Here is a 25051-nt window from a genome sequence, read left to right as displayed (position 1 = left end):
TCAGATCCACCACAAAGGACGATAAAGTATATTCGTCATGATTTACTGAAAGTTTAGTAAATATGGTTATGCTTACAAGACTAAGTGTAATTCTGAATCATTGAAAAAGTTTCAATGTATAGCAGAACGAATAAGAAGAATCAACTAGGCAGAAAGATGTAAGTTTTCTCCAATCTGAAAGGAAAGGAGAATACTTAAGTATCGTGTTATATGATCATCTTAGTGATTATGAAACCATATCACAATTGATACCTTAGTGCACTTATGTGGCCAGGAAGATGTATCAGGAATTGTTGAAATGGTTAAATCAAAAAGGTGAATCATACTTCGTTCCAAGATCAAGTCTTAGAGTCATACTCCAAGATTGTACATTGAGTGACATATCTTAAGTAGGTTTATAATGCCTCATGAAATGTGGAGTAGAAATGTTTGTTATTCTTATACATTTGAAATTGGTAGTTGTGATGTTTTGGATAAAACAAAGATCACTTAAGACCAATTGTGTGAAGTGTTTGTCTTGATAAGAACCCGCACCAACTCTTGAATATTTGTTTGTCAAGGAATGGTTCTTGACAAAAGAATCTTATATGTCAAGATGTCAGTTGGAGTCTTAAAGATCTTGAATAGCTTCAAGAACTACTCGAGAATAAACCTATTGTTTATCACTAGCACACGACTTGAGGTTTATAACCTTTCGTGTTGACATATTGTGACATCCCCTTATTTCTCGGTCAGAAAAGAACGATTTATTTTATGCTTTTTAAAATAAAATCAGAGTAATCCTTTTAAAAGATGTTGCGGAATTTGTTCCCAAAACCAAACATGATAAAAATTTATCAAAACCTTTCATTAAGAAATATATTTTTTTATTTCATATCAAAACCTCGGGATGTCAAGTTCTGATACAGATCAAAAGCATAAACAAGCCATTATAAGCCTTACAATAGTTATTTACAACTACTGGCCTATAATCCAAAAATCACTCATCATCATCATCCGACTATGCTCGGGGTCCACTACCTGTAATATAAAAAGCTGAGTGGGTCAGGCTTGGAAGCCTGGTGAGCATATAGCGTTTTCAACCCACAATAAATAAATTTATTATACTTCAACATCAATCAATCAACCAAATTACCCCAACCCCATTATCTTATTTATTTCTTAAGGATTTACCCTAAGATTCAACTATCACTCATTCCTAAGGATTCATCCTAGGGAATAGGCACAAAGTCACATCATCGCCAGGGTTTATACAACAGGCACTAAATCCATAGCTGCCAGGGTTTATACAACATGTGCTAAGTCCATAGCTCTTATTTATCGACAGTATTGTTCACAGGAATCTCCCTGTCATACATGTCAATGGGTTTTTAGAGGACGACTAATGAACATATAGTTCACACACCTACAGGTTGCAAGCCTGCTAGTGTTCCACAGACCGTCTAGAATAGTCCATGGTTGTCATTCATACTCTGCTGAATGACGGGGGCCAACGTTTGGGTAAGGGCTTTTCTCATATTTCACCACTCACCCTCAACGCATGATCTATATCACTGATCATCTCATTTATCCAACTCACCTTTCATCACACACCCATTATTTCATCTACCCAACTCACCTTTCATCACACACCCACTATTTCATCTAGCCAACTCACCTTTCATCACACACCCACTATTTCATCTACCCATGTTTTACCTAACATTTTTGTAGATAAAAATATATATACAGTTTAAATTATTTAAAAACATGTATAAATCATTCCTTCAACATCCATCTCAAATAAACAAACAATATATAATCACACAGCACGTATTTTATATAAAATACTTCATATCTATGTGTAAGGTGAAAGTGACTACACACTCACCTGATTTAATGAAAATCGGGCAGCACTTCGTTTCCTAAAACGATCGTTTCTAATAAAACCGGGAGTTTTATTGAGAAACCGGGCTCTGCGAGGGTCGGGCTTTAAAACCGAAAAGATAAATTTTCCGGGTCTTCGGGCACTTCGGGACGTGTTTTGGGTGCTATAATCGATACCGGGGCTTCGGGGGATGTGGAGATAGTAAAAATATTGAAAAAGGGGTGAAAAATGTCAATTTCTCAAAATTACCCGGGAGGTCTCGCACCCTCCTATTTATAGGTGCGAGCCTCCTGATCGGACGGTTGGAAAGAAGCCACGCGGCAGCAGATGCAAGGAGGCAGCACGTGGGTTGCGCATGCAAGGGTCTCGCTGGAGGCTCCTGATTGGACCGAAGTCTGGGTCCGAGGAGGGGGGGTTCGTGGCACCCTGCGAAGCTCGGATGGGTCACAGCGACACAGGACGCGCATGCAAGGCACCAGCGCATCGGACGCATCATCAACTTTGGACACCTGTGCGACACGCGTTGCTTCTCGGACGCGCCACGCAGCTGCTTCGGATACGTGGCCTGCTCAGAGCGAGGGTGACGTGGCTGGCACTATTCATGCGAAAAATCTCGAAAATTGTGCCCAATCTTGTAAAATCCATAACTTTTGCATACGAGCTCCGTTTTTGATGCTCTTTATATGCACGCGTAGGTAAAATTACGCTCTACAACTTTCGTTTAGACTTCGTCGTCTAATTTTGACTTTAATTTTTATATTATTATTTTTAACAGACCTGGACAGGAAATCCGTTAAAAATTCATAATTTCTTCATCCGACATCCGTTTTCGTCTGTCTTTTTACCGTTGTACTCCTATTGACGAGACCTTCGATTCTTGTTTGGGTTGTGTCGGCTAAAAATGACTCGATCTAAAATTCGAGTTTTTAGTTGTCTACTGCTAAGCCGAAACTTAGAAAAATCATAACTTCCTCATACGAAGTCAGATTTGGGTGTTCTTGTTATACATACTCTCGGTTTAACGAACACTACGACTTTCGTTTAGATCACTAAGGCTAAAAAGTAGTTTATCAAAAACTCACGTTTTACGACAATCGGCACCGTGCCGGTTTTGTCGCGAAACTTCGACAGGTCATAACTTCTTCGTTATAACTCGGATTTCGGCATTCTTTATATATCCGTAATCCTTGTCACGACCACTACAACTTTCTTAATAGATATCGGCTTTATCTAATATTTATTTTCGACGCTCATTTTTATTCTTAATTAATTAAACCCTAATAATTAAGCATAAAACACATAATTTTCACATAATATTCACATAATTCCTTTTCATTTCTTCTAAATGAGTTACAAAGGTTAACCTAGACTATCACGTCAATATTAATGCCTAGCCTAGAAACACGGGCATTACAATTCTCTCCCCCTTAGGATGATTCCGTCCCCGGAATCACATATCGACAAACAACTACGGGTAGCGACTCATCATGTCACTCTCCGTTTCCCAGGTGAGATTTGGCCCATTCGTATGTTTCTAATGCACAAGCACTAAATCGACCATCTTGCATTACAACTTCTTAGTCTTACGGTCAACGATTTCCTCAAGTTCTTTAATTAACCTCTTGTTTTCATCCAACCTTAATTCAGAAATGGGAATTATGTCGGGCACATCTCCCATGAACTTTCTCAATTAACACACATGAAAGGTAATATGAATACCCTCCAGTTCTTCCGGTAATTCTAGTTTGTAAGCTTGATTCCCGATCCTCTAAAGAACTTTAAATGGTCCAATAAACCTTGGACTCAACTTTCCCCTTCTACCAAACCTTATAAGTCCCTTCCACGGCGAGACTTTAAGTAAAACCGAATCTCCAACTTCGAATGATATCGGTTGTCTTTTCTTGTCAGCATAGCTCTTTTGACAATCTTGAGTAGCTAACATCCTTTCCCTAATCACTTTCAACTTTTCAGCAGTCTGATGCACTATTTCAAGTCCCATAAACTGTTTTTCCCCAGCTTCTAGCCAACATGACGGCGTTCGACACTTTTCCCCATACAAAGCGTGATAAGGTGCCATCTTGATGCTTGATTGGAAACTATTATTATAGGAAAATTCTACTAAAGGTAAATGTTCATCCCAGTTACCTTGGAATTCCAGGGTACATGCTCTCAGCATATCCTCCAATGTTTGAATTTTTCGTTCGCTCTGACCATCAGTTTGTGGATGGTAAGCTATACTCAAACACAACTTGGTACCCAATTCCTCTTGTAGACTCCTCCAAAACCTTGAGGTAAAACGGCTGTCACGATCGGATACAATCGTTAACGGAACACCGTGAAGCCTCACAATTTCCTACACAACTTCTTCTTTAATTTCTCAAAAACTTCCTTATGCTTCTCATTCCAAGTATGAACAGCTCCTTTGTGGGTCAAAGCTGTCAACGGAGTCGCGATCGAAGAAAAGCCTTGGATAAACCTTCGTTAATATCCAGCTAATCCTAAAAAGCTTCAGATCTTCGTAGGACTTTCAATCGTAACCTTCAAGTTACAAAATAAATCCTTATTGAGGAGTCCTTCTTCTTCTTAGAATAAGTACTTTCCATCATTCATTGTAACAGACCGATGGGTCATGTTCTAATGATCTCTCATTGTATACTACACTACTTAGACTCAGATCTCCTAGGGACAAATTTTGGAACAAACTATACCTTCCTTCATGTTCTAATGTGATACAATCACAGTTCAACATGTATTATTTCTAACTACCAACTTCTTTAACAATAGTGTGATACTTCTATTGATCGCTTTGATCATACTTCAATCTTCTGGCTTAAGTCAAATGCTACATCGAACTTGGTTCTCTGAACCACGTGACATACTCATCTTGGTCGGACTCAATTCGATATGACCTCTAAGGTCGGAATAACAATCATCTTCTTAGTCATTACCGAAACGATGGTAACGACAGACTAGAACAAGACGGAATCAATTACTAGCTCCTTGGTAACCTTGTGACTTTCCTTGATCCAAGTACGAGTCATGTGCTTCCGGTAGTATAGGCCTTTACTACCATTCACACCTACTCATACTCGTCCCAAGTATTGTCTCGCAGTTCTCCAAATCACCATACAAGAATTTCACATAGTCATTCAATTCATCAGATGACAAAACCAGGGTTTATATTATTTCCTTGAAACGATTACACAAAGGTTCAAGTTTACCCTATACTATGCCTCTAATAGGCTAAACCACTTGTTACTATTCACATTACTACTTCATAACTTGATCTTCGGGTATCAAGTCTTTACTTCTACTTCCTAGCGTTGTTATTTGCTTCGTCAAGGATATTCTGAAATTCCCTTGGCGTTGGTGGTGCACTTGGCCTTGTTACTTCATTTTTCTTCGGACAGTCCTTAGAAATATGGCCTTCTTCCTTACATACGTAACACACCTCCTTGGGAATCGTACACTCATTGGCATAATGCCCAATTTTTCCACACCTAAAGCAATTCACCTTCCTGCCACAATTCCCAGAGTGTTTATTTTTGCACTTCCCGCACCATTTTCCTTTACCTCCTCTTTTTCCAGACTTTGAGAATATGTTGCTCTTGTTGGGCCTTGAAGACCCCTCAAATTTCCTCTTTTTGCCAACTTCAACCTTGTTGGCGGTCCTGTCATTGATCATTTCTTCAATAGACTTAGCAACCCAGATAGTTGCCTCAAGAACAGATGCCTGACGTACGGGCACAGTAAGTTCACCCTTACTTTGTTGAAGTAAACGTTTTGTTTCTTCCATCTGTTGATCCAACATCGTACGCACCATTGCCTGCACCCCAGCCATCGTGATTGGCTCAGGCTGTGGATTATCGTTTCCGAATCCACTTTAAGTACTCGCCATTTCGATCTATACACCAATCGTAGGCGATTTTAGATCTTTATTTTCGATAGACGTTAAATCTTCGTTATTACTCCGAAACGTTTATATGTTAGTTCTAATATCGTAGTCATACGTTTAGAATCCTACACACATAAGGTTTCCAGATCCGGTCGGCAACGGACCATAGATCCGAACAAATAATGGCATATATGGCAAACATATAACATTTTTAGCACGTAAAAGCATTTTAGGCATCTTTCCTAAAATAAACTAGTGCTCGTGTCTAAAATATGGTAGACACTCATCTCACAATCATCACTTAGCATTCTAAGTTTAAGTCTAGAAATCCTACAATTTCTTAGTTCACTTAAACTAATGCTCTGATACCAACTGTGACATCCCCTTATTTCTCGGCCAGAAAAGACCGATTTTATTTTATGCTTTTTAAAATTAAATCAGAGTAATCCTTTTAAAAGATGTTGCGTAATTTGTTCCCAAAACCAAACATGATAAAAATTTATCAAAACCTTTCTTTAAGAAATATATTTTTTTATTTCATATCAAAACCTCGGGATGTCATGTTCCGATACAGTTCAAAAGCATAAACAAGTCATTATAAGCCTTACAAAAGTTATTTACAACTAGTGGCCTATAATCCAAAAATCACGCATCATCATCATCCGACTATGCTCGGGGTCCACTACCTGTAATATAAAAAGCTGAGTGGGTCAGGCTTGGAAGCCTGGTGAGCATATAGGGTTTTCAACCCACAATAAATAAATTTATTATACTTCAACATCAATCAATCAACCAAATTACCCCAACCCCATTATCTTATTTATTTCTTAAGGATTTACCCTAAGATTCAACTATCACTCATTCCTAAGGATTCATCCTAAGGAATAGGCACAAAGTCACATCATCGCCAGGGTTTATACAACAGGCACTAAATCCATAGCTGCACGGGTTTATACAACATGTGCTAAGTCCATAGCTCTTATTTATCGACAGTATTGTTCACAGGAATCTCCCTGTCATACATGTCAATGGGTTTTTAGAGTACGAATAATGAACATATAGTTCACACACCTACAGGTTGCAAGCCTGCTAGTGTTCCACAGACCGTCTAGAATAGTCCATGGTTGTCATTCATACTCTGCTGAATGACGGGGGCCAACGTTTGGGTAAGGGCTTTTCTCATATTTCACCACTCACCCTTAACTCATGATCTATATCACTGATCATCTCATTTATCCAACTCACCTTTCATCACACACCCACTATTTCATCTACCCAACTCACCTTTCATCACACACCCACTATTTCATCTAGCCAACTCACCTTTCATCACAAACCCACTATTTCATCTACCCATGTTTTACCCAACATTTTTGTAGATAAAAATACATATACAGTTTAAATTATTTAAAAACCTGTATAAATCTTTCCTTCAACATCCATCTCAAATAAACAAACAATATATAATCACACAGCACGTATTTTATATAAAATACTTCATATCTATGTGTAAGGTGAAAGTGACTACACACTCACCTGATTTAATGAAAATCGGGCAGCACTTCGTTTCCAAAAACGATCGTTTCTAATAAAACCGGGAGTTTTATTGAGAAACCGGGCTCTGCGAGGTTCGGGCTTCAAAACTGAAAAGATAAATTTTCCTGATCTTCGGGCACTTCGGGACGTGTTTCGGGTGCTATAATCGATACCGGGGATTCGGGGATGTCGAAATAGTAAAAATATTGAAAAAGGGGTGAAAATACCAATTTCTCAAAATTACCCGGGAGGTCTCGCACCCTCCTATTTATAGGTGCGAGCCTCCTGATCGGACGGTTGGAAAGAAGCCACGCGGCAGCAGATGCAAGGAGGCTGCACGTGGGTTGCGCATGCGAGGGTCTCGCTGGAGGCTCCTGATTGGACCGAAGTCTGGGTCCGAGGAGGGGGGGGGGGGTTCGTGACACCCTGCGAAGCTCGGATGGGTCACAGCGTCACGGGGGGCGCATGCAAGGTACCAGCGCATCGGACGCATCATCGACTTCGGACACCTGTGCGACACGCATTGCTTCTTGAACGCGCCACGCAGCTGCTTCGGATACGTGGCCAGCTCAGAGCGAGGGTGACGTGGCTGGCACTATTCATGCGAAAATTCTCGAAAATTGTGCCCAATCTTGTAAAATCAATAACTTTCGCATACGAGCTCTGTTTTTGACGTTATTTATATGCACGCGTAGGTAAAACTACGCTCTACAACATTCGTTTAGACTTCGTCGGCTAATTTTGATTTTATATTTTATATTATTATTTTTAACAAACCGGGACAGGAAATCCGTTAAAAATTCATAACTTTTTCATCCGACATCCGTTTTCGTCTGTCTTTTTACCGTTGTACTCCTATTGATGAGACCTTCGATTCTCGTTTGGGTTGTGTCAGCTAAAAATCACTTGATCTAAAATTCGAGTTTTTAGCTGTCTACTGCTAAGCCGAAACTTAGAAAAATCATAACTTCCTCATACGAAGTCAGATTTGGGCGTTCTTTTTATACATAATCTCGGTTTAACGAACACTACGACTTTCGTTTAGATCACTAAGGCTAAAAAGTAGTTTATCAAAAACTCACTTTTTACGACATTCGGCACCGTGCCGGTTTTGTCGCTAAACTTCGATAGGTCATAACTTCTTCGTTATAACTCGGATTTCGGCATTCTTTATATATCTGTAATCCTTGTCACGACCACTACAACTTTCTTAATAGATATCGGCTTTATCTAATATTTATTTTCAACGCTCATTTTTATTCTTAATTAATTAAACCCTAATAATTAAGCATAAAACACATAATTTTCACATAATATTCACATAATTCCTTTTCATTTCTTCTAAATGAGTTACAAAGGTTAACCTAGACTATCACGTCAATATTAATGCCTAGCCTAGAAACACGGGCATTACACATATTCTTGTTTCTATGTCTGTTTCAGTTAGTTTGACTATGCATGTGAGTTCTATGAGTTCTCATTTGAATGCATAAGGCAAAGCACCTTGATCAATGGAAAGTACATTGATCTGTAGGGGTGAGCTGCTCAATAACTTGGAAGCAATTGTGGGACCCTCGTGCTACCAGATGGCAAGAAATTAAGATTAAACAAGTTCAGTCCATATGGGTTTGAATTTGTCATAAACCTTGTCTTATGATAGTGGTTGGAAATGACAGATTTGTAAGGATGGGAACACATACACCACAAAATCTAAGTGGCATAAGGTTTCTCTCCACTTCATGAAAATGATTGTGAGGAAACGCTTTCACTAAGTAGATTTTAAAGAGATAGCAGTTGTGTAAATTGCGTTCTCAAATTCGATTATGATTACGACATCCCTCTTCATAGTTCGAATTGTGAGATATGGCAATATAGTCTGAACGTTCGGGACTTACTGTTGTAAGTTCGGAAATAGTTTAGACACACATATGAGCTTTCTAATGAAAGGTGTATGAGCTTTTGAAGTCTAGATAAAAGACTTTTCGAAGCACCACGTATCAGAAATTTGAACTTTGGAAAGAAGATCAATAAGTATTGATTTCTATAAGTCCAATTGATTTATGGGTACATGTCAAAGCTAGTGGGAGCATAAGTATTATGCTAGTAAGAATGTAATTATTATGCTAGTGGGAGCACAATTATTACGTTAAATGTTGCAAGTTAGCAATGCTAATTATAGAAAACAAAAGTTTCAATTTGCAAAGATGCAGAGTTTGAGAAGTTGTTTTTGTTATAAATAAGGGAGAGGAACTCATACTTCATTTCAAATCTAAAAGCTTAGATTGAGATTTTAATCAAATTTAGTCAAGGACATATATGAATGTTATATTGAAATGATTCAACATAAGAAAATTCTATATATGGAAACATTATAGCGAGAGACTGGTAAAGAATCATGTCTTTATGTAAGACATTTTCGATCGTGTCCCATATGCTTCGGGTATAGGATCGATTGCATATGCTATAATATTTATGTGTTATGGATTTTCCAAATGCCTAGGGCATTAAGATGGAAATAGAAACAGAACCAGATATAACTAAAGTTGTTACACAATTGCTAAGAACAATCTGAGATTCGCCAAAGATTGGTCGCTTGGGCAATTGGAAGTATAGTAATGGATGGACCATATTGACATAATTATGAATAGATGGGATTCTATTAAGAATTGATTGTCATATGGTAAATATGGAAATGTTTACATAATGGGAGTTGGATATTAAGAATCTATGTGTAGGTTAGAAACTTTTATGCAATAAGGATGTTCAAATGAATGTACTTTGAATGTGAGACTTTGTATCTGTGGAATTGTCTTGTAACAATTTCCAGTGGAGTTTTTTGTAATATCATTGTCCAAGTCTCAGTGACTTTGGTGCCTTGACATTACAAAAGGATCATTGCATGATAGTTTAGAATCTAACACATTCTAATAGTCGCAATAATTTCGTATTCTTACACTTACGATAATAATGTGTAATCAATATGGTGATTAAATAATAAGTGTTTTTATTTATATTCAAAAGTTTTGAGACCATATTGGATTCGATTATTCTTGTGTTTCACTTTGCATGTTTTACTTCCCGAATAACTAGGTTATTCAAACATCCACAGTCAATCATACTTTGGAAGTAAGTAATGAGTTAAGGCTGTCATGGATCTGACTGTAGATTGTCTAAGTGTTTAGACGTAGCACAAGTTTACTGCAGTGTTCATGAGTACTCCTGTAATATGATTTGAGTATTGGATTAAACCCACGCCCACGTAAATCACTTCATGGATTTTATCACGAGTGATTGTGAGACGATAATATCTTATATTCTTGAAACCAAGACATATGAGTTGTAGTTTACAACTCGGTTGCACATTGATGATACGTAAACGCACCAGTAACTTGGTGTTATAAAACATATTGTTGTGTGTGATTTGATGAGTAAGTAGAGCAAGCATATGAGTCGAAGTTTATCCGTTCCTTTTACCCAATGTGGGATAAAAGCAATATATGTGGTCCCCTCGATGATTTTGTGATGACACCCTAAGCGCTTGGCCAAGCCTGGACTGATTTGATTTGTTCAATTAGTCAATCATCATAAATCAGAAATCGGGAAACATAAGTTAGACAGAGAGAATGATTATAATCCATGTCTCATGTCTATAGGATATCTTGTAGAATGATTATACGCGTTACTGATAAGATCAGAGTTCGACAACGGCTTTTGAGAGCTACGATTGCTAATTGGATTTGAAATTGCATTAGGAGTTATAGTTATTAGACTAATCCAAGTGGGAGATTGTTGGATTAGGTGTCTAAGCCCATAACTATAATTGGTATGTACTTGACCAGATAGTAGCATGGTCCTTTTGGGTTGCCTTCACCGGAGCAATTTGATAGGATGGATATTTGAGAAAGAGGTTATTTGTGATTTATTAATATATTATATGAATAATATATTAATTGAGAAATCATATTATTTAATTGGTATTGATCAATAATTAATTTGGAATTAATTTAGTGATCAAAATAGAGTGATTAAATTAACAGGAGCTGATTATGTAAATCAGTGATACATATAGTTTGGGTTAATGATCCATGATTGATTAGTGATGGACTAAGCTTATGTGAGAGTCCATGAAGTTTTAGTCCAAACGAATTATTGGATCAAAAGCCTAAGTGAATGGATTAGGGTTTACAAGTGACCCTTGGAATTCTACACTATATATGTAACCCCTAACACCCTAAAATTGGCACTTGTGTTCTATGAAGTAACCCTAGTCGTTTTTGGTGACCTCCTTGCCTCTCTCTCAATATCCTCCACTGTTCTTGGTGTTTGTGACTTATTTGAGGCATCACATTTGAGGTGCTAAGCTCTTGAAAGGCCAAGTTCTACAAGGTACAAATAAGAGGTATTCATCTAACTAGTTTTTATGTTGTATATCTCCAATTGCATGCTAGCTAGGGTATATGCTTTGGATTAAATGAAATAGCATGTATAACTTGAGAAAACTTAGATCCAAAGCATTAGGATTGTATGTGCACCATAGGAGTGTTATAGTACTCAAAACCCATCATTATAGCCAAGGCGCCATATCGCCTAGCGCCGTCAGAGATGCAGGAGTTGTCCACGTAGCTTCAGGAGCTGCTAGACTGAGGATTCATTCGTCCGAGTAGTTCACCGTGGGGAGCACCTATCCTGTTCGTGAAAAATAAGGATGAGTCGCACATGATGTGTATTGATTACCGGGAGCTGAACAAGCTAATGGTGAAGAACCGTTACCCACTTCCAAGGATTGATGATTTATTCGATTAGCTTCAGGGTGCATCATGGTTCTCCAAGATTGATCTTCGGTCAGGGTATCATCAGATGAGGATTAGGGATGAGGATATACCGAAGATCGCTTTCAGGACTCGTTATGGTCATTATGAGTTTGTGGTGATGCCATTAGGCTCACCAATGCTCCAGCAACGTTCATGGATCTCATGAACCGGGTTTACAGACCAATGTTGGATCGGTCTGTGATTATGTTCATTGATGATATCTTGGTCTACTCGACGACCAAGGAGCAGCACGAGTAGCATTTGAGGGAGGTGTTGGAGACACTTAGGAGGGAGAAGCTTTCCAGAAAAGTGTGACCTTTCGGTGGGGTCCAGATCAACAATTGGCTTTCGAGACCTTGAGACAGAGATTATGCGAGGCCCCGATTCTAGCATTACCCGAGGGATTGAATGATTTTGTAGTGTATTGTGACGCTTCTATCTCGGTATTGGGAGTTGTTCTGATGTAGAGGGGGCATGTGATTGCTTACGCCTCGAGGCAGCCGAAGCCTCATGAGGTGAATTATCCCACCCATGACTTGGAATTGGGGGCGGTGGTGTTTGCCCTCAAGATTTGGAGGCATTATTTATATGGGGTCTGATGCACTATTTTTACAGATCACAAGAATCTGAAGTACCTGATGGATCATCATAATTTGAATATGTGACACAGGAGATGGCTAGATGTATTAAAGGATTATGATTGTGAAATTTTGTATCATCCCGGGAAGGCCAATGTGGTGGTCGATGCTTTGATTCGTAAGGCGGAGAGTACTCCGATTCGAGATGTCTTCTTGAGGATGACAGTGATTTCACCTTTGTTGGATATGATTAAGGATGCACAAGTGGAGGGTTTGAAAAAGGAGAACTGGAAGATTGAGCGGATTTGGGGTCAGATTTCGTTATTTGTTCGGGATAGTCGGGGTTTATTGACTCAGTGTGGTAGAGTTTGGGTTCCAACAATTGGGGGAGTAAGACAGAAGATATTGGAAGAGGCGCACAAGTCCAAATTTTCTATCCATCTGGGGGCCACGAAAATGTATCAAGACCTGATATTGAGTTATTGGTGGCCCTACATGAAGCGGGAGACTGCGTGGTTTGTTGAGCGATGTTTGACATGTAGGAAGGTCAAAAGCTGAACATCAGAGGCCCCATGGCAAGGTTCAGCCGCTACCTATTCCCATGTGGAAATGGGAAGAGATCACCACAGATTTTATCACGAAACTACCGAGGACGTCGCGAGGTGTGGATTCCATTTGGGTTATTGTGGACAGGTTGACTAAGAGTGCATATTTTATTCCGATTTCCGAGAGTATCTCTGCCAAGAAATTAGCAGACATTTATGTGCGGGAAGTAGTGGTCAGGCACGGAGTGCCGGTATCTGTAGTCTCGGACCGCGATGTTTGTTTCATCTCCAGATTTTGAAGGAAGTTTCATGAGGAGTTGGGTACTCGGTTGCATTTCAGCACTGCTTACCACCCCCAGACCGATGGTCAGAGCGAACGGACGATCCAAACGCTCGAGGATATGCTTCGGGCATGTGTATTGGATTTTGGAGGAAGTTGGGATACTTATCTTCCACTGGCAGAGTTCTCATATAACAATAGTTATCACGCTAGTATTGACCGACCCCCGTTTGAGATGTTGTATGGTCAGAGCTGTAGGACCCCATTTTGTTGGGGGGAGGTTGGACATCGAGTTATGGGAAGCATTGAGGTGATGCTTAAGACCATCGAGTTGATTCAGCAGGTGCATGACAGATTACGAGTCGCGCAGAGTCATCAGAAAAGTTATGTTGATCGGCTTCGTTCGCATCTCGAATTTCAAGTGGGGAATTTTGTTTTGTTGAATATGTCACCATGGAAGGGTGTTATTCGGTTTCGGAAGAGGAGCAAGCCGGGGCCCCGATTTATTGGTCCATTCAGGATTTATGCCCGAGTCGGCAGGGTTGCTTATTGATTGGATCTTCCGGAGGACCTGATTCAGATCCATAACACTTTCCATGTGTCTCATCTTCGGAAGAGTGTACCTGATGAGCCAACGGTTATTTCATTGGATGACATTCAGGTGGATGAGAGCCTGAACTATATTGAGAAGCCCATTGCGATTTTGGACAGAAAAACAAAAGCTTTGCGGAAGAAAGAAGTGAAGTTAGTGACGGTGCAGTGGCAGCATCGAAAAGGCTAAGAATGGATGTGGGAGCCCGAGGAGGAGATGAGAGAGCATTACGCATGATTGTTTGATGCAGCTGACTTCAAGGACGAAGTCTGATTCAAGTGGGGGAGATTTGTAACGCTTGGATCTGGTATTAGCTAAATTCCCTAATTTATTGTATTTTCAGTGGGGACTCAACGAGTTGGAAGCTCCAACTCGTCGTGTCGAGGGGGTTTTTGGTCGTGGGCATTTTTGGGCCAACTCGACGAGTCGAGGTGTCCCAACTCGGCGAGTTGATGGCTGTGAAGAAAACCCTAATTTTTGGGTTTTGCACCCTATTTAAAGACCTTAAATCCCTTGGCAGGCCTCCTTACCAGCCTCCTCTGTCCAGAAACGCAAATTTCGTGCATTATCCTCGAAGGTTGAGTGTGTGAGCTTGTAGTGAGCTTGGAGAGTTGGTTTTTGGTATTCTTTGGAAGGAGTTTGAAGTTGAAGGTGCCTAGTTTGGAAGGAAGGCTTTGGATCCAGAAACTCTCCATTTTAAGGGTGTTGATCGGGTAAATTTTTCGGGTTTCAGGTAATTCGGGTTTGTCATGTTAAGAAAAATACCCGTTACCCGACCCAAATTAAATTTGGGTAGTGGGTCAGGTTTGGGTAATTCGGGTATTACTTGATTTTTTATTTTTTATTTTTTTTAATGGCACCTAAAAATAAATTTAATGAAATAAATATGTCGTGTTCAAACTTTGAACATTGAGATTTTTTAGTCAATAATAATTGAAGATTTATAAATTAAAACACTTTGTGTTTGTCTTGAAACTTCACATAGCCATGTTACATTGTCATTGTCTGATCAGATTAGAATAAAGTTCATGTGTTTTGATGTTTTGAAGGATATTGCAACAAGAGTTATTAATCATGGGATTGATTTGGTGAACACACCTGTCTCGAAGGTGATGACATGGAATCCGATTTTTGTTTTGTCTGATACTCTTAGTGTGGAAGCGCTACAGAAGATGGTGGCAGGTTTAGTTTGTAACAAATAATTTAAACTGGGCTTAATTACTTTTTGATGAACCTTTTCTAATCTTATGAATTAAATTATGAATGCAGGAGAAGTTACACGATTGCCTGTTATAGAGAATGGGGAGGTTATTGGTTTAGTTTGCATACTGGATTGTTTACGTGATGCTGACAAAATTACGGGAAGGAAAGCCGCTAAGCTTATGGCAACGAATTGGGATGCCCTTGCGAGGTATTGTTGAAGGATTTAATGAACAAACAAATAAAATCACACATGCATGCATGACTGTCATCACTAAATCACAATAGTTTCTGATTTGTGAATTTGGTTGTAAGTTTTAATTATATTTTTTTCGGTTAATGATAAATTTCATCATATAATTATTTGAGAGTTATCTTTTTCGCTGTATGATAGTTTAAAAAAGAAAAAAATCGGACCCTCAAAACACGATTTTGGATGTATTTGACCATTGTGACATTTAAAGTGTATTGAACTGTATAACAATGGATTGGCATATTGACTTTTCATACAACTTCAATTACAAGTTTAATACAACATATTTTAAAAAAAATAATTACAAAAAACTTTTTTTTTCTCATTGAACATATACTCTAATTATTTTTGACCAGTGATGAACACGAACGAAGAGCGGACGAGGGACGAGGGTTTTTTTTTACGTAGAGAAAATAGAACGAGCCTCAACGAGGGAAATTGGGATTTGGGAAATGGGACGGATAAACTCATAAAGGGACATTATTTGTTAAATATATTTCGGGTAATCGGGTATACCCGAAACCCAAAAAACTTACCCCTTTTTCCGTCCTGAAAAAAAACCGGGTTACCCAAATACCCGAAAAAATTAACCCGATACCCGATTTACCCGATACCTGAAAAAATCGGGCGGGTAATTCGGGTAACGGGTATTTTCGACAGGGCTACTCCATTTGTTGCAGTTCTTTTGAGGTATAAAGTCGATACCTTGTGCTGTTATCTTCTAGATCTCTTTGTTGGATGTTTTAGCTTGATTTTTTGGGTTTATGGTTGGGTTGTCCAAGAGGTTGAGGGTTTCAGGGGTTAATATGTTAGATCTGACCCTTTCATGACCTCTCTTGGCTTAAAGTTGCAAGCTTTGCTAGGTCCTAAGTCCCATTCATGCAATAAGTCCATTATTAAGCCATTTTGGGTCCTATGGTTCCTCTCTAGCATGCATGGACGTAAAGTTGGAAACTTTACGTGATATTCCAGCCTTGGGATGCATGATCTGTGTTTTGGGACTAAATTTTGAGAGTTTAAGGGCTTAATGGGTTAAGCCTCACTCTATTGAGTCTAGGATTCGGGTTTAGGTTCATTATGGTGGTTTTTAAGGGTAAAGTTGAAAACTTTACCCTTCTAGACATCAATTTGGAGGAGATCTGAGATTTGGAGTTACTAGATTCGATGGAAGAATGAGGGAATTAAGGCGGGTATAGTCGAACTGGTTGATTCTAGGGTGATAAGCAGATGTATCCGTATAAAGCCTACCATCTTCTCACAAAAGTCTTTCCACCCCGTCTCCGAATTGAAATATATGTGGCCCTGCTTCAAAGCCCATCTACACACTCCAGCTGCCTCCTTTTGAGCTAGTCAAGCAGGCGTTGAACACGGACTGGGACTCTCCCGCCCCCTCGACAACAATTCCTGCACTTGACGTCGGATCTCCTCATTCCCAAATGAGGATAAGCGAGAAGTCGAAACAGCTTAATGCATTAAGCTGTTAGATTTCTGGCCAACTCGACGAGTTCATTAGTGAACTCGACAAGATGATAAAAGTTTTCCCGATTCGCGCAGCTAAGGGATGAACTCGACGAGTTGAAGTAAAACTCGGCGAGTTTGGTCAACTCGACGAGTTTGGTCAACTCGGATCGTTGACTTTGACCTTTGACTTTAGTTCTTGACCAAGTTTGACTTTTAAGGGGTTTTAGGGCATTTGGAGTTGTATTTAAGGAATTATTTATGTTTAGGGGTCGAGTAGAGCTGATATTAGGAGTCGGGACCTAGTCAGCTATCATCCGGTATTGAGGTGAGTCTTCTCACCACACTTATGGGTCGAAGGCACCAAGGTCGGCCCATTATTGATTATGAAATGTTTCGTATGGGAATATATAATTGTTTGTTAGTGGATTTATATGTGGACGTATGTGCAGACCATGGGGGACCTCATGACATTTGGCAAGACCACGGGAGGAGCCCATGGCACGGGGATACAAGACCATGGGGGTAGCCCATGGCATTACATTGAAGACCGCGGAGGGAGTCCATGTCAAACTTGTATGTATATATGTGTGCATGGTATTATGTGTGCATGGTATTATGTGAATATAGGCATTACATTGAAGACCGCGGAGGGATACAAGACCATGGGGGTAGCTCATCAGCAGCCTCCATAGATTGGAAAAACGTTATTAGGCATTTTATCCGGGAGTGGGAAATCTGGGCCTTCCGGAAACGAGTTATTATCTGAACAAACATAACAATCTACTTCTTCACAATGCCAAATACCATCACGAGATGAATTCATTCCAATTTTATTTCAATGTTGATGATGCATGATATGTGAATTTTAAGGTCCAAAAGCAATGTCCAGAACAACTATCCGAAATAGTCATTCTGGAAAGTGGCTCAGGAATGGAGTTCCCGACTAAGGGTCCGAAATACTGTTAGGAATCTACGACATTTACTGTTCGGAATGACTACACATAATGTCAGGAATCTATGACTTATACTGTTGGGAAATGACTACACATATGTCAGGAATCTAGGACAATTACTTACAAAAGCAATGTCCGAAACAATGGTCCAAAATAGCCAGTTCGGAATGTGGCTCTGGAATAAAGGTCCGGAATGAGGGTCCAAAATACTGTCAGTAATCTATGACATTTACTGTTCGGAATGACTACACATATGTCAGGAGTCTATGACATTTACTATTCGGAATGACTACCCATATATCAAGAATCTATGACTTTTACTGTTCGGAATGACTACACATATGTTAGAAATCTATGACAATTACTGTTCCGAATTTAGGGTCCGAAATATCAATTCCGAAATGTAGCCCCGGAATGTGTTTCCGAAATAGTGTCAGGAATCATAATCGTAGTAAATGTCATTATATAAAGGAATTCAAGCGTCGAAACTCTTTACTTTGTTAATTTTACTACTAAAAATTCATTTCTCATAATCCAAAGAAATGACATATTGCGATTGTGGCTCTGAAGGTATTATAAGGACATCAACAACTAGAAATAACCCTGGATGACTTTTTTATGCTTGTCCTAAAGAGGTATGTGGGTTATCCTTTTATAATTTTTCTTAGAATTAATATTAATTTACACAATATAGGTCATGTGTTTGATCTTAAATTTTTAGGGACTACAGTCTAGGTTTATCTGTTGGGTTGACAAAGCAAAAGACAATAACTCATTGATAACTTGTAACTTATTTCGATCGAAGAAGAAACTTGTAACCCAAAATATGCACTTGAAGATAGCGTTAATTTGTAGTTGGATTTTCTTTTTTGGAATTGTTGTGTACAAGTTTTAAGCTTTATATTCATCAACTAAGTTTCCCTTATGTAACGCCTATTAATCTTTTTAATATGTTATTTTTGCTTGTTTGTTAGTACTACTATGGTACTTGTAAATTGTGTTTTTTCTATATTTGTAATATGTAACAAATATTAGGGCAATAATAATATTTTTCATTACACACAACAAATCAATTACAAAAATAATTAATTGGAATTACATTGGTAATAAAACTACAATCAAAGGGTCTGGTATTTTCTATTATGATATAGGGGGAAGAGGGTGCACGGTTTGTGTCTGGTAGGCAGTTTGAAACACATTAGCCTGGTAATATATCTAAACTATATTAGGTAATTCATGGATGTTCAAATGGCGTGATGTCGTAATAGCATGACCGCACGCTATACCCACACTGCGTCATTTCCCACATGAACATGTATGACGGTTTAGATCAATAACACAAGTTTTTTTAAATCATAAAACTCGATAAATGTCGGACGGGAGTGGAGACGGGATCTCTGGCGGGATCTTTATTGCTTTCCACCGAACAGACTTTTGCATGCTTTTATGAAGCACCATTTCAACATATGGGGTGAATACGGTAGTCAAACTCGCTAAAAAGTAAATATGATCAAATTGGGTTCTTGTACAAGTAATTAAATAAATTTAATATTTCACCAAGTATTTTACATGTCATTAAACTGCGTTCAATGAAAGTCCATTGAATGTAATCACGAATTGCCTCGGTAAGCATTATTAACGGTACACTGCATTGATTTACCGATAACACAAAAAAAATTGGGAAAGATCAATGTTGACTAAATTCCAACGGATGTTAGGGAAATAGGCTCTTGCCCATTTCGCATGACCGATGTTGGAAAGCACTTCACAAGCATCAGGGGTCATTTGATGGAAGTTTCCTTTAAAACCAGACACAGTATATGAGTTGGATGTCATCCAGAACAAACGTTGTAATTTTTTGCCAGAGACACCTCTTGTGCGCATATACTTGAACACACTTTTAGAAGTATACCCATGATAAGAATCAGGGAATAAATGCTCTATTCAAGAAATAACGACATCATCCATATTTTTTATGAACGATACTTCCCCACCCTGTCTCAAAGCTTTTATTAACCCCATAAGGAACCAGATGCAACAGTAGAGATTATTTTCCATTGCCATACCAAATGCTATAGTGAGGGTCTGGTTGTTCCTATCGATAGCAACCACTACAAACATTGTTTTTAGGTAGTCCCCTCTAAAATGGACACTACCTATGAAGATCACAGGCAAGAAGCAGCCTATGAATGCATGGACCTGTATTTTTTTGGGAACAAAAACGAATTAATTTAGATGTAGAAACATTATCATTTTTAAAGAAACAATATAAAAGTACAAAAAACAAATATACCACCCATCCAATAGCCACAAAACAAGCTTCGAAACAATCCATCAAATTAGTTCCGACGTGAGTGTAACTATCCGAGTTAGTTTGCCTTAGGTTGTGAAGGTAAACATGCAGGCTGTTAAAGCTTTCTTCATGCTGACTCTCTAAGAAACTCATATTGAAGCAGTTTTATAAGCGATAATTACGAATTACTTGGTTGAAGGCACACACACACACACACACACACACACACACATATATATATATATATATATATATATATATATATATATATATATATATATATATATATATATATATATATAGGAGATGAAAAAAACTGAGGTTATAATCCGGAATAGGAACTCCGAAATGGATTCAACAACTCTGGAATGCTATGTTTCAGAGCATGTGGTCATTTTACAAAAAAAATGTTGGTTACTTTTCTAAAAATGATCGTTTATAAGGGTTAGATTACTCAATTTCCCTTTCAATTTTTTATCAAAATTAAATCAACCTTGAACATGATCCTCTAACTTTAAAAGATTTATGCCAATCCAATAGCCCTTCCATTTTCTTAGATATTTATATAATCATATCCGTCAAGAATTATTTTCATAGATATCATGTCTATATTTAGTTTAAAATTATAGAAATGGTCCCCCATTGAGAAAACAAATTACAAAAGGGAAATCTCCAATAAAGTCCCAAAATTTTAGCCCAGTTTATAGTTTAGTCACTACAAACATTGTTTTTAGGTAGTCCCCTCTAAGAGGGACACTACCTATGAAGATCACAGGCAAGAAACAACCTATGAATGCATGGACCTGTATTTTTTCGGGAACAAAAACGAATTAATTTAGATGTAGAAACATTATAATTTTTAAGGAAACAATAGAAAAGTACAAAAAACAAATATACCACCCATCCAATAGCCAGAAAACAAGTTTCAAAATGATCCATCAAATTAGTTCTGACGTGAGTGTGACTATGCGGGTTAGTTTGCCTTAGGTTGTGAAGGTAAACATGCAGGTTGTTAAAGCTTTCTTCGTGCTGACTCTCTAAAGATAGATGATATATGCAGACGGGTATCAATTATCTAAGATTGAATAATATCTAGATGAAAACAAGTAAGTATCTACGCCCTATTCTGGTTTGCGATGTGATCATATCGTGAGGGAAGGTGTTTGTGTCTGTTTTGTGTAGAGAGGACTATAGGGTTCGTTCCCTCATTTGTGCATTGTGTAGAGAGGACTCTAGGGAAGGTGTTTGTGTCTGCTTTGTGTAGAGAGGACTCTGGTTTTCGACTAAAGACCGTTGAAGGGTAATACTAAAAGTCTCACCTTGGAAGAGGATTATTCACTTACAAAAAAAGGAAAGTTAGGACCTCATTACATTGGTCCACTGACAGTGTTGGATCAAATCGGTGATCAGGCATATAGGCTAAAGTTGCCACAAAAGCTGAAGGGAATCCATGACTTGTTCCATGTATTCTATTTGCAGAAGTGTTTGGTCAAGGATCCAAGCGTACTACCCTTGGATGAATTGTGAGTCGACGATTTGAAGCATTTGGTGGAGGAACCCTAAGCAATTTTGGATCGTGAGACCAAACAGTTGCCCAAGAAGAAAGTGAAGCCTGTAAGGGTTCTTTGGAAGAACAATCACGTAGGCGATATAACGTGGGAGCTTGAGAGTAAAAAGAGATATTGTAATCCTAGCCTGTTCGTTTCGGTTCTTGATTCCTGGATGGAATCCTCTTAAGGAGGGGAGGATTGTAACGAACTGAACTTATATTCGTTATCGATGTTAGTGTTATATTAAGTTTTATTCTTAAAATAACAATTTCATTTGTTGAAATTTATCTTTGTAGGGCCAACGTGTAATAAAATGAACCTTGATCATGTATATGGCTCTACAAGTCGTTTTGTGATACTTTGAGGGCCAATTATGGAAGTTATGGGGTATTTAAGGAGGCTAAACCCTAAAATCTAGGAATCACTTCATTTTACAGCCAAAAAACCCTAATTTGTAGCCTCCAAGTTCTTTTGAAGTGACTTCATAAGTGGGGTTTCCATTCTTGAAGTTTTTGTGAAGATCCAAGAAGGTGTAGTATTATTGGTACTTTTCGAGTGAGGATTCTTCTAGTAGAGATCAAGTTTTCCTTCCTATTTCTTTCTCCTGTTAATTGATCATATTTCCAAAGGTATGAATGACTTTCCTACCATCCATCTCTATCTTCAAATCCTTTTTTTAATCTTTGAAGTATTTGGTGATTTTGTCAAAAGTTAGAAATCTGGACAAAATTGTTTCTCTGTTTTGAGAGGGCTTTAGAGCTCGAAATGTTCCGAATTAGACGATTCTCCAGAGACATGCAATTTTATAAAATTTATTCTAGTTTCCAGAAAGTCTAATAACACTCTTTTTGGAGTTTTATATTGTGTTTTATGCTCGAACTACTGAACAGGGGTCAGGCTGTGAAACTTTAAAATATGAAACTTAGACTTTGTTTTCTACTTTGATTGCTTGTTTCTATGTGTGGTAACTTTTTAAGCCTTATTGAGTGTGATTTTTTTGTTTATTTGCTGCCAAAATATTTTCATGAACACTCTCAAAAGTGTTATTAATCAAGTCCATGAATTGCTCAAAGTTTTGGGATCATTACCTTCTTTGTTGTTGCAGAAATTCATGTTGATTTCTATCTCAATTATAGTGAGTATTTTTCTATAAAAAGACCATGTTTTGAACCATCCAAAAGGTCTTCAAAACGGTCCCTAAGTGTCTTTTTATGTGTCTTAGTGGTGAAGAAAATCCCACCCAAATTGTGTTTTCTATTTTTGCATCATACATTGTTTTCCCATAAAAGCAATGTACTTTGAGTTATGGTTTGAGGTTGAAATTGTTTTTTTAACTTCTTGGCATGTTGCTACTATTAAGAACTCAATTTCCATCTTTATAGTTGATTTTGGTTATGGATTAATGAGTTAAGTTGTCAATTAATCCTTAAAATGCATTGCTAGGAAATTCTGGAAAATTACCAATATGTCACTGTTTTGAAAAAAAATATAGAAAAATCATCAGGAGTCGGATTAATGATCTGTGAATTCTCAAACTTAGGGGAAAATTGCCTTTTTCACCAGCTGATCATAGTATAGCTGCATTGATAGGCAATTTTGTAAAAATCATATAAAATTGTAGGAAAATAGTTTGGACCTTTAAAAGTACTTTCAGAAAAGCCACAATTCAGAACTTTGGTAGTATGAAATAAAAATAAAAATTTTACAGGTACTAAGGGTCCTAAAACAGCTCTAAATAGGTGCCTATTTTTGGTACAAAATTAGGAACTTTATTTGATAGTTGATTTATGTGTTTTGGTTATGGAGTTGTCATATTTGGCATCGTAGAAATCCAATAACCTTTTTTTGTATTGTAATAGGGGCAAGGGTGATACTTCAACTTTTACAAGACTTGAAGTGTGAGTTGGTCACATCGTTGGCAAAGGTGTGTCAACTTCATGGTTTTTAAAAAGTACATTGTTAGGAGTATCTCATATCTTAGATGGAATGGGATGAACCTAGTTATCTAGGATGTATGTGCCCTTTTCATGATTGAGTATTATTTGATATAATAAAGCCACCATGGCTAATCACCATGGTTTGGCATTACGAATCACTATCGGCTCGATGCCATGGTTCGATATAATAAAGCCACCATGACTAATCACCATGGTTTGGCATAACGAATCACCATCGGCTCGATGCCATGGTTCAATATAATAAAGCCACCATGGCTAATCACCATGGTTTGGCATAACGAATCACGATTGGCTCGATGCCATGGTTCGATATAATAAAGCCACCATGTCTAATCACCATGGTTTGGCATAACGAATCACCATCGGCTCGATGCCATGGTTCGATATAATAAATCCACCATGGCTAATCACCATGGTTTGGCATAACGAGTCACCATCGGCTCGATGCCTTGGTTCGATATAATAAATCCACCATGGTTTTCACGCCATGATTTGGCTAAGTGTAGGTCACCATGTTTCTTATACCATGGTTCGAGCAAATACAAGCCACAATGTTTTTCATACCAAGGGTCAGCTAAATATGGGTTACTTCGGTTCATACACCATTTGTGTTGTAGTTCAGCATACTGTAAGTCCGAAGCAGGACCAGACATCGACTCGCTCTTACTTCAGACTTGGGGGACTTATTGGACAGATCCCTTTTTATGGAAATTTGAACACGTTATTTTTTCTCGAAATATCGATTGTGTATGACACCTTCAATTTACTAAAGCTTCCCGATCATACAGAACCATCTCAAATAAATTACAACTTATACAAATTATATCGCAACTCCGGTCTTGTTCACAAATGCTTGAAAAGCATCACGATGTCGTTTCTCCCAACCTAGTTATATGAAAAGGTTTGGTCGCGTATGCGTGCTACTATAAGTCCGAAGCAGGACCAGACATCGACTTGCTCCTACTTCAAACTTGGGGGACTTGTTGATATATATATATATATATATATATATATATATATATATATATATATATATATATATATATATATATATATATATATATATATATATATATATATCATCGACCTTCTAGACAGTTCGGCCAGCTCTAGCATGTTCGGCCAGTTCTAGCATGTTCGGCTAGTTCTAGGAAGTTCGTCCAGTTCTAGCATGTTCGGCCAGTTCTGATGGGTTTTGAGCATTCTAACACTCCTATGGTGTACATGCAACCCTAGAAACCTTGGATCTATGTTTTCTCTAAAATACATGCAAATTTGA

Source organism: Lactuca virosa, chromosome 3 (assembly GCF_052849685.1).
Source record: "Lactuca virosa cultivar CGN04683 chromosome 3, Lactuca_virosa_CGN04683_v6, whole genome shotgun sequence".
Classification (NCBI taxonomy): domain Eukaryota; kingdom Viridiplantae; phylum Streptophyta; class Magnoliopsida; order Asterales; family Asteraceae; genus Lactuca; species Lactuca virosa.
Note: the sequence above shows the minus strand (reverse complement) of the source record.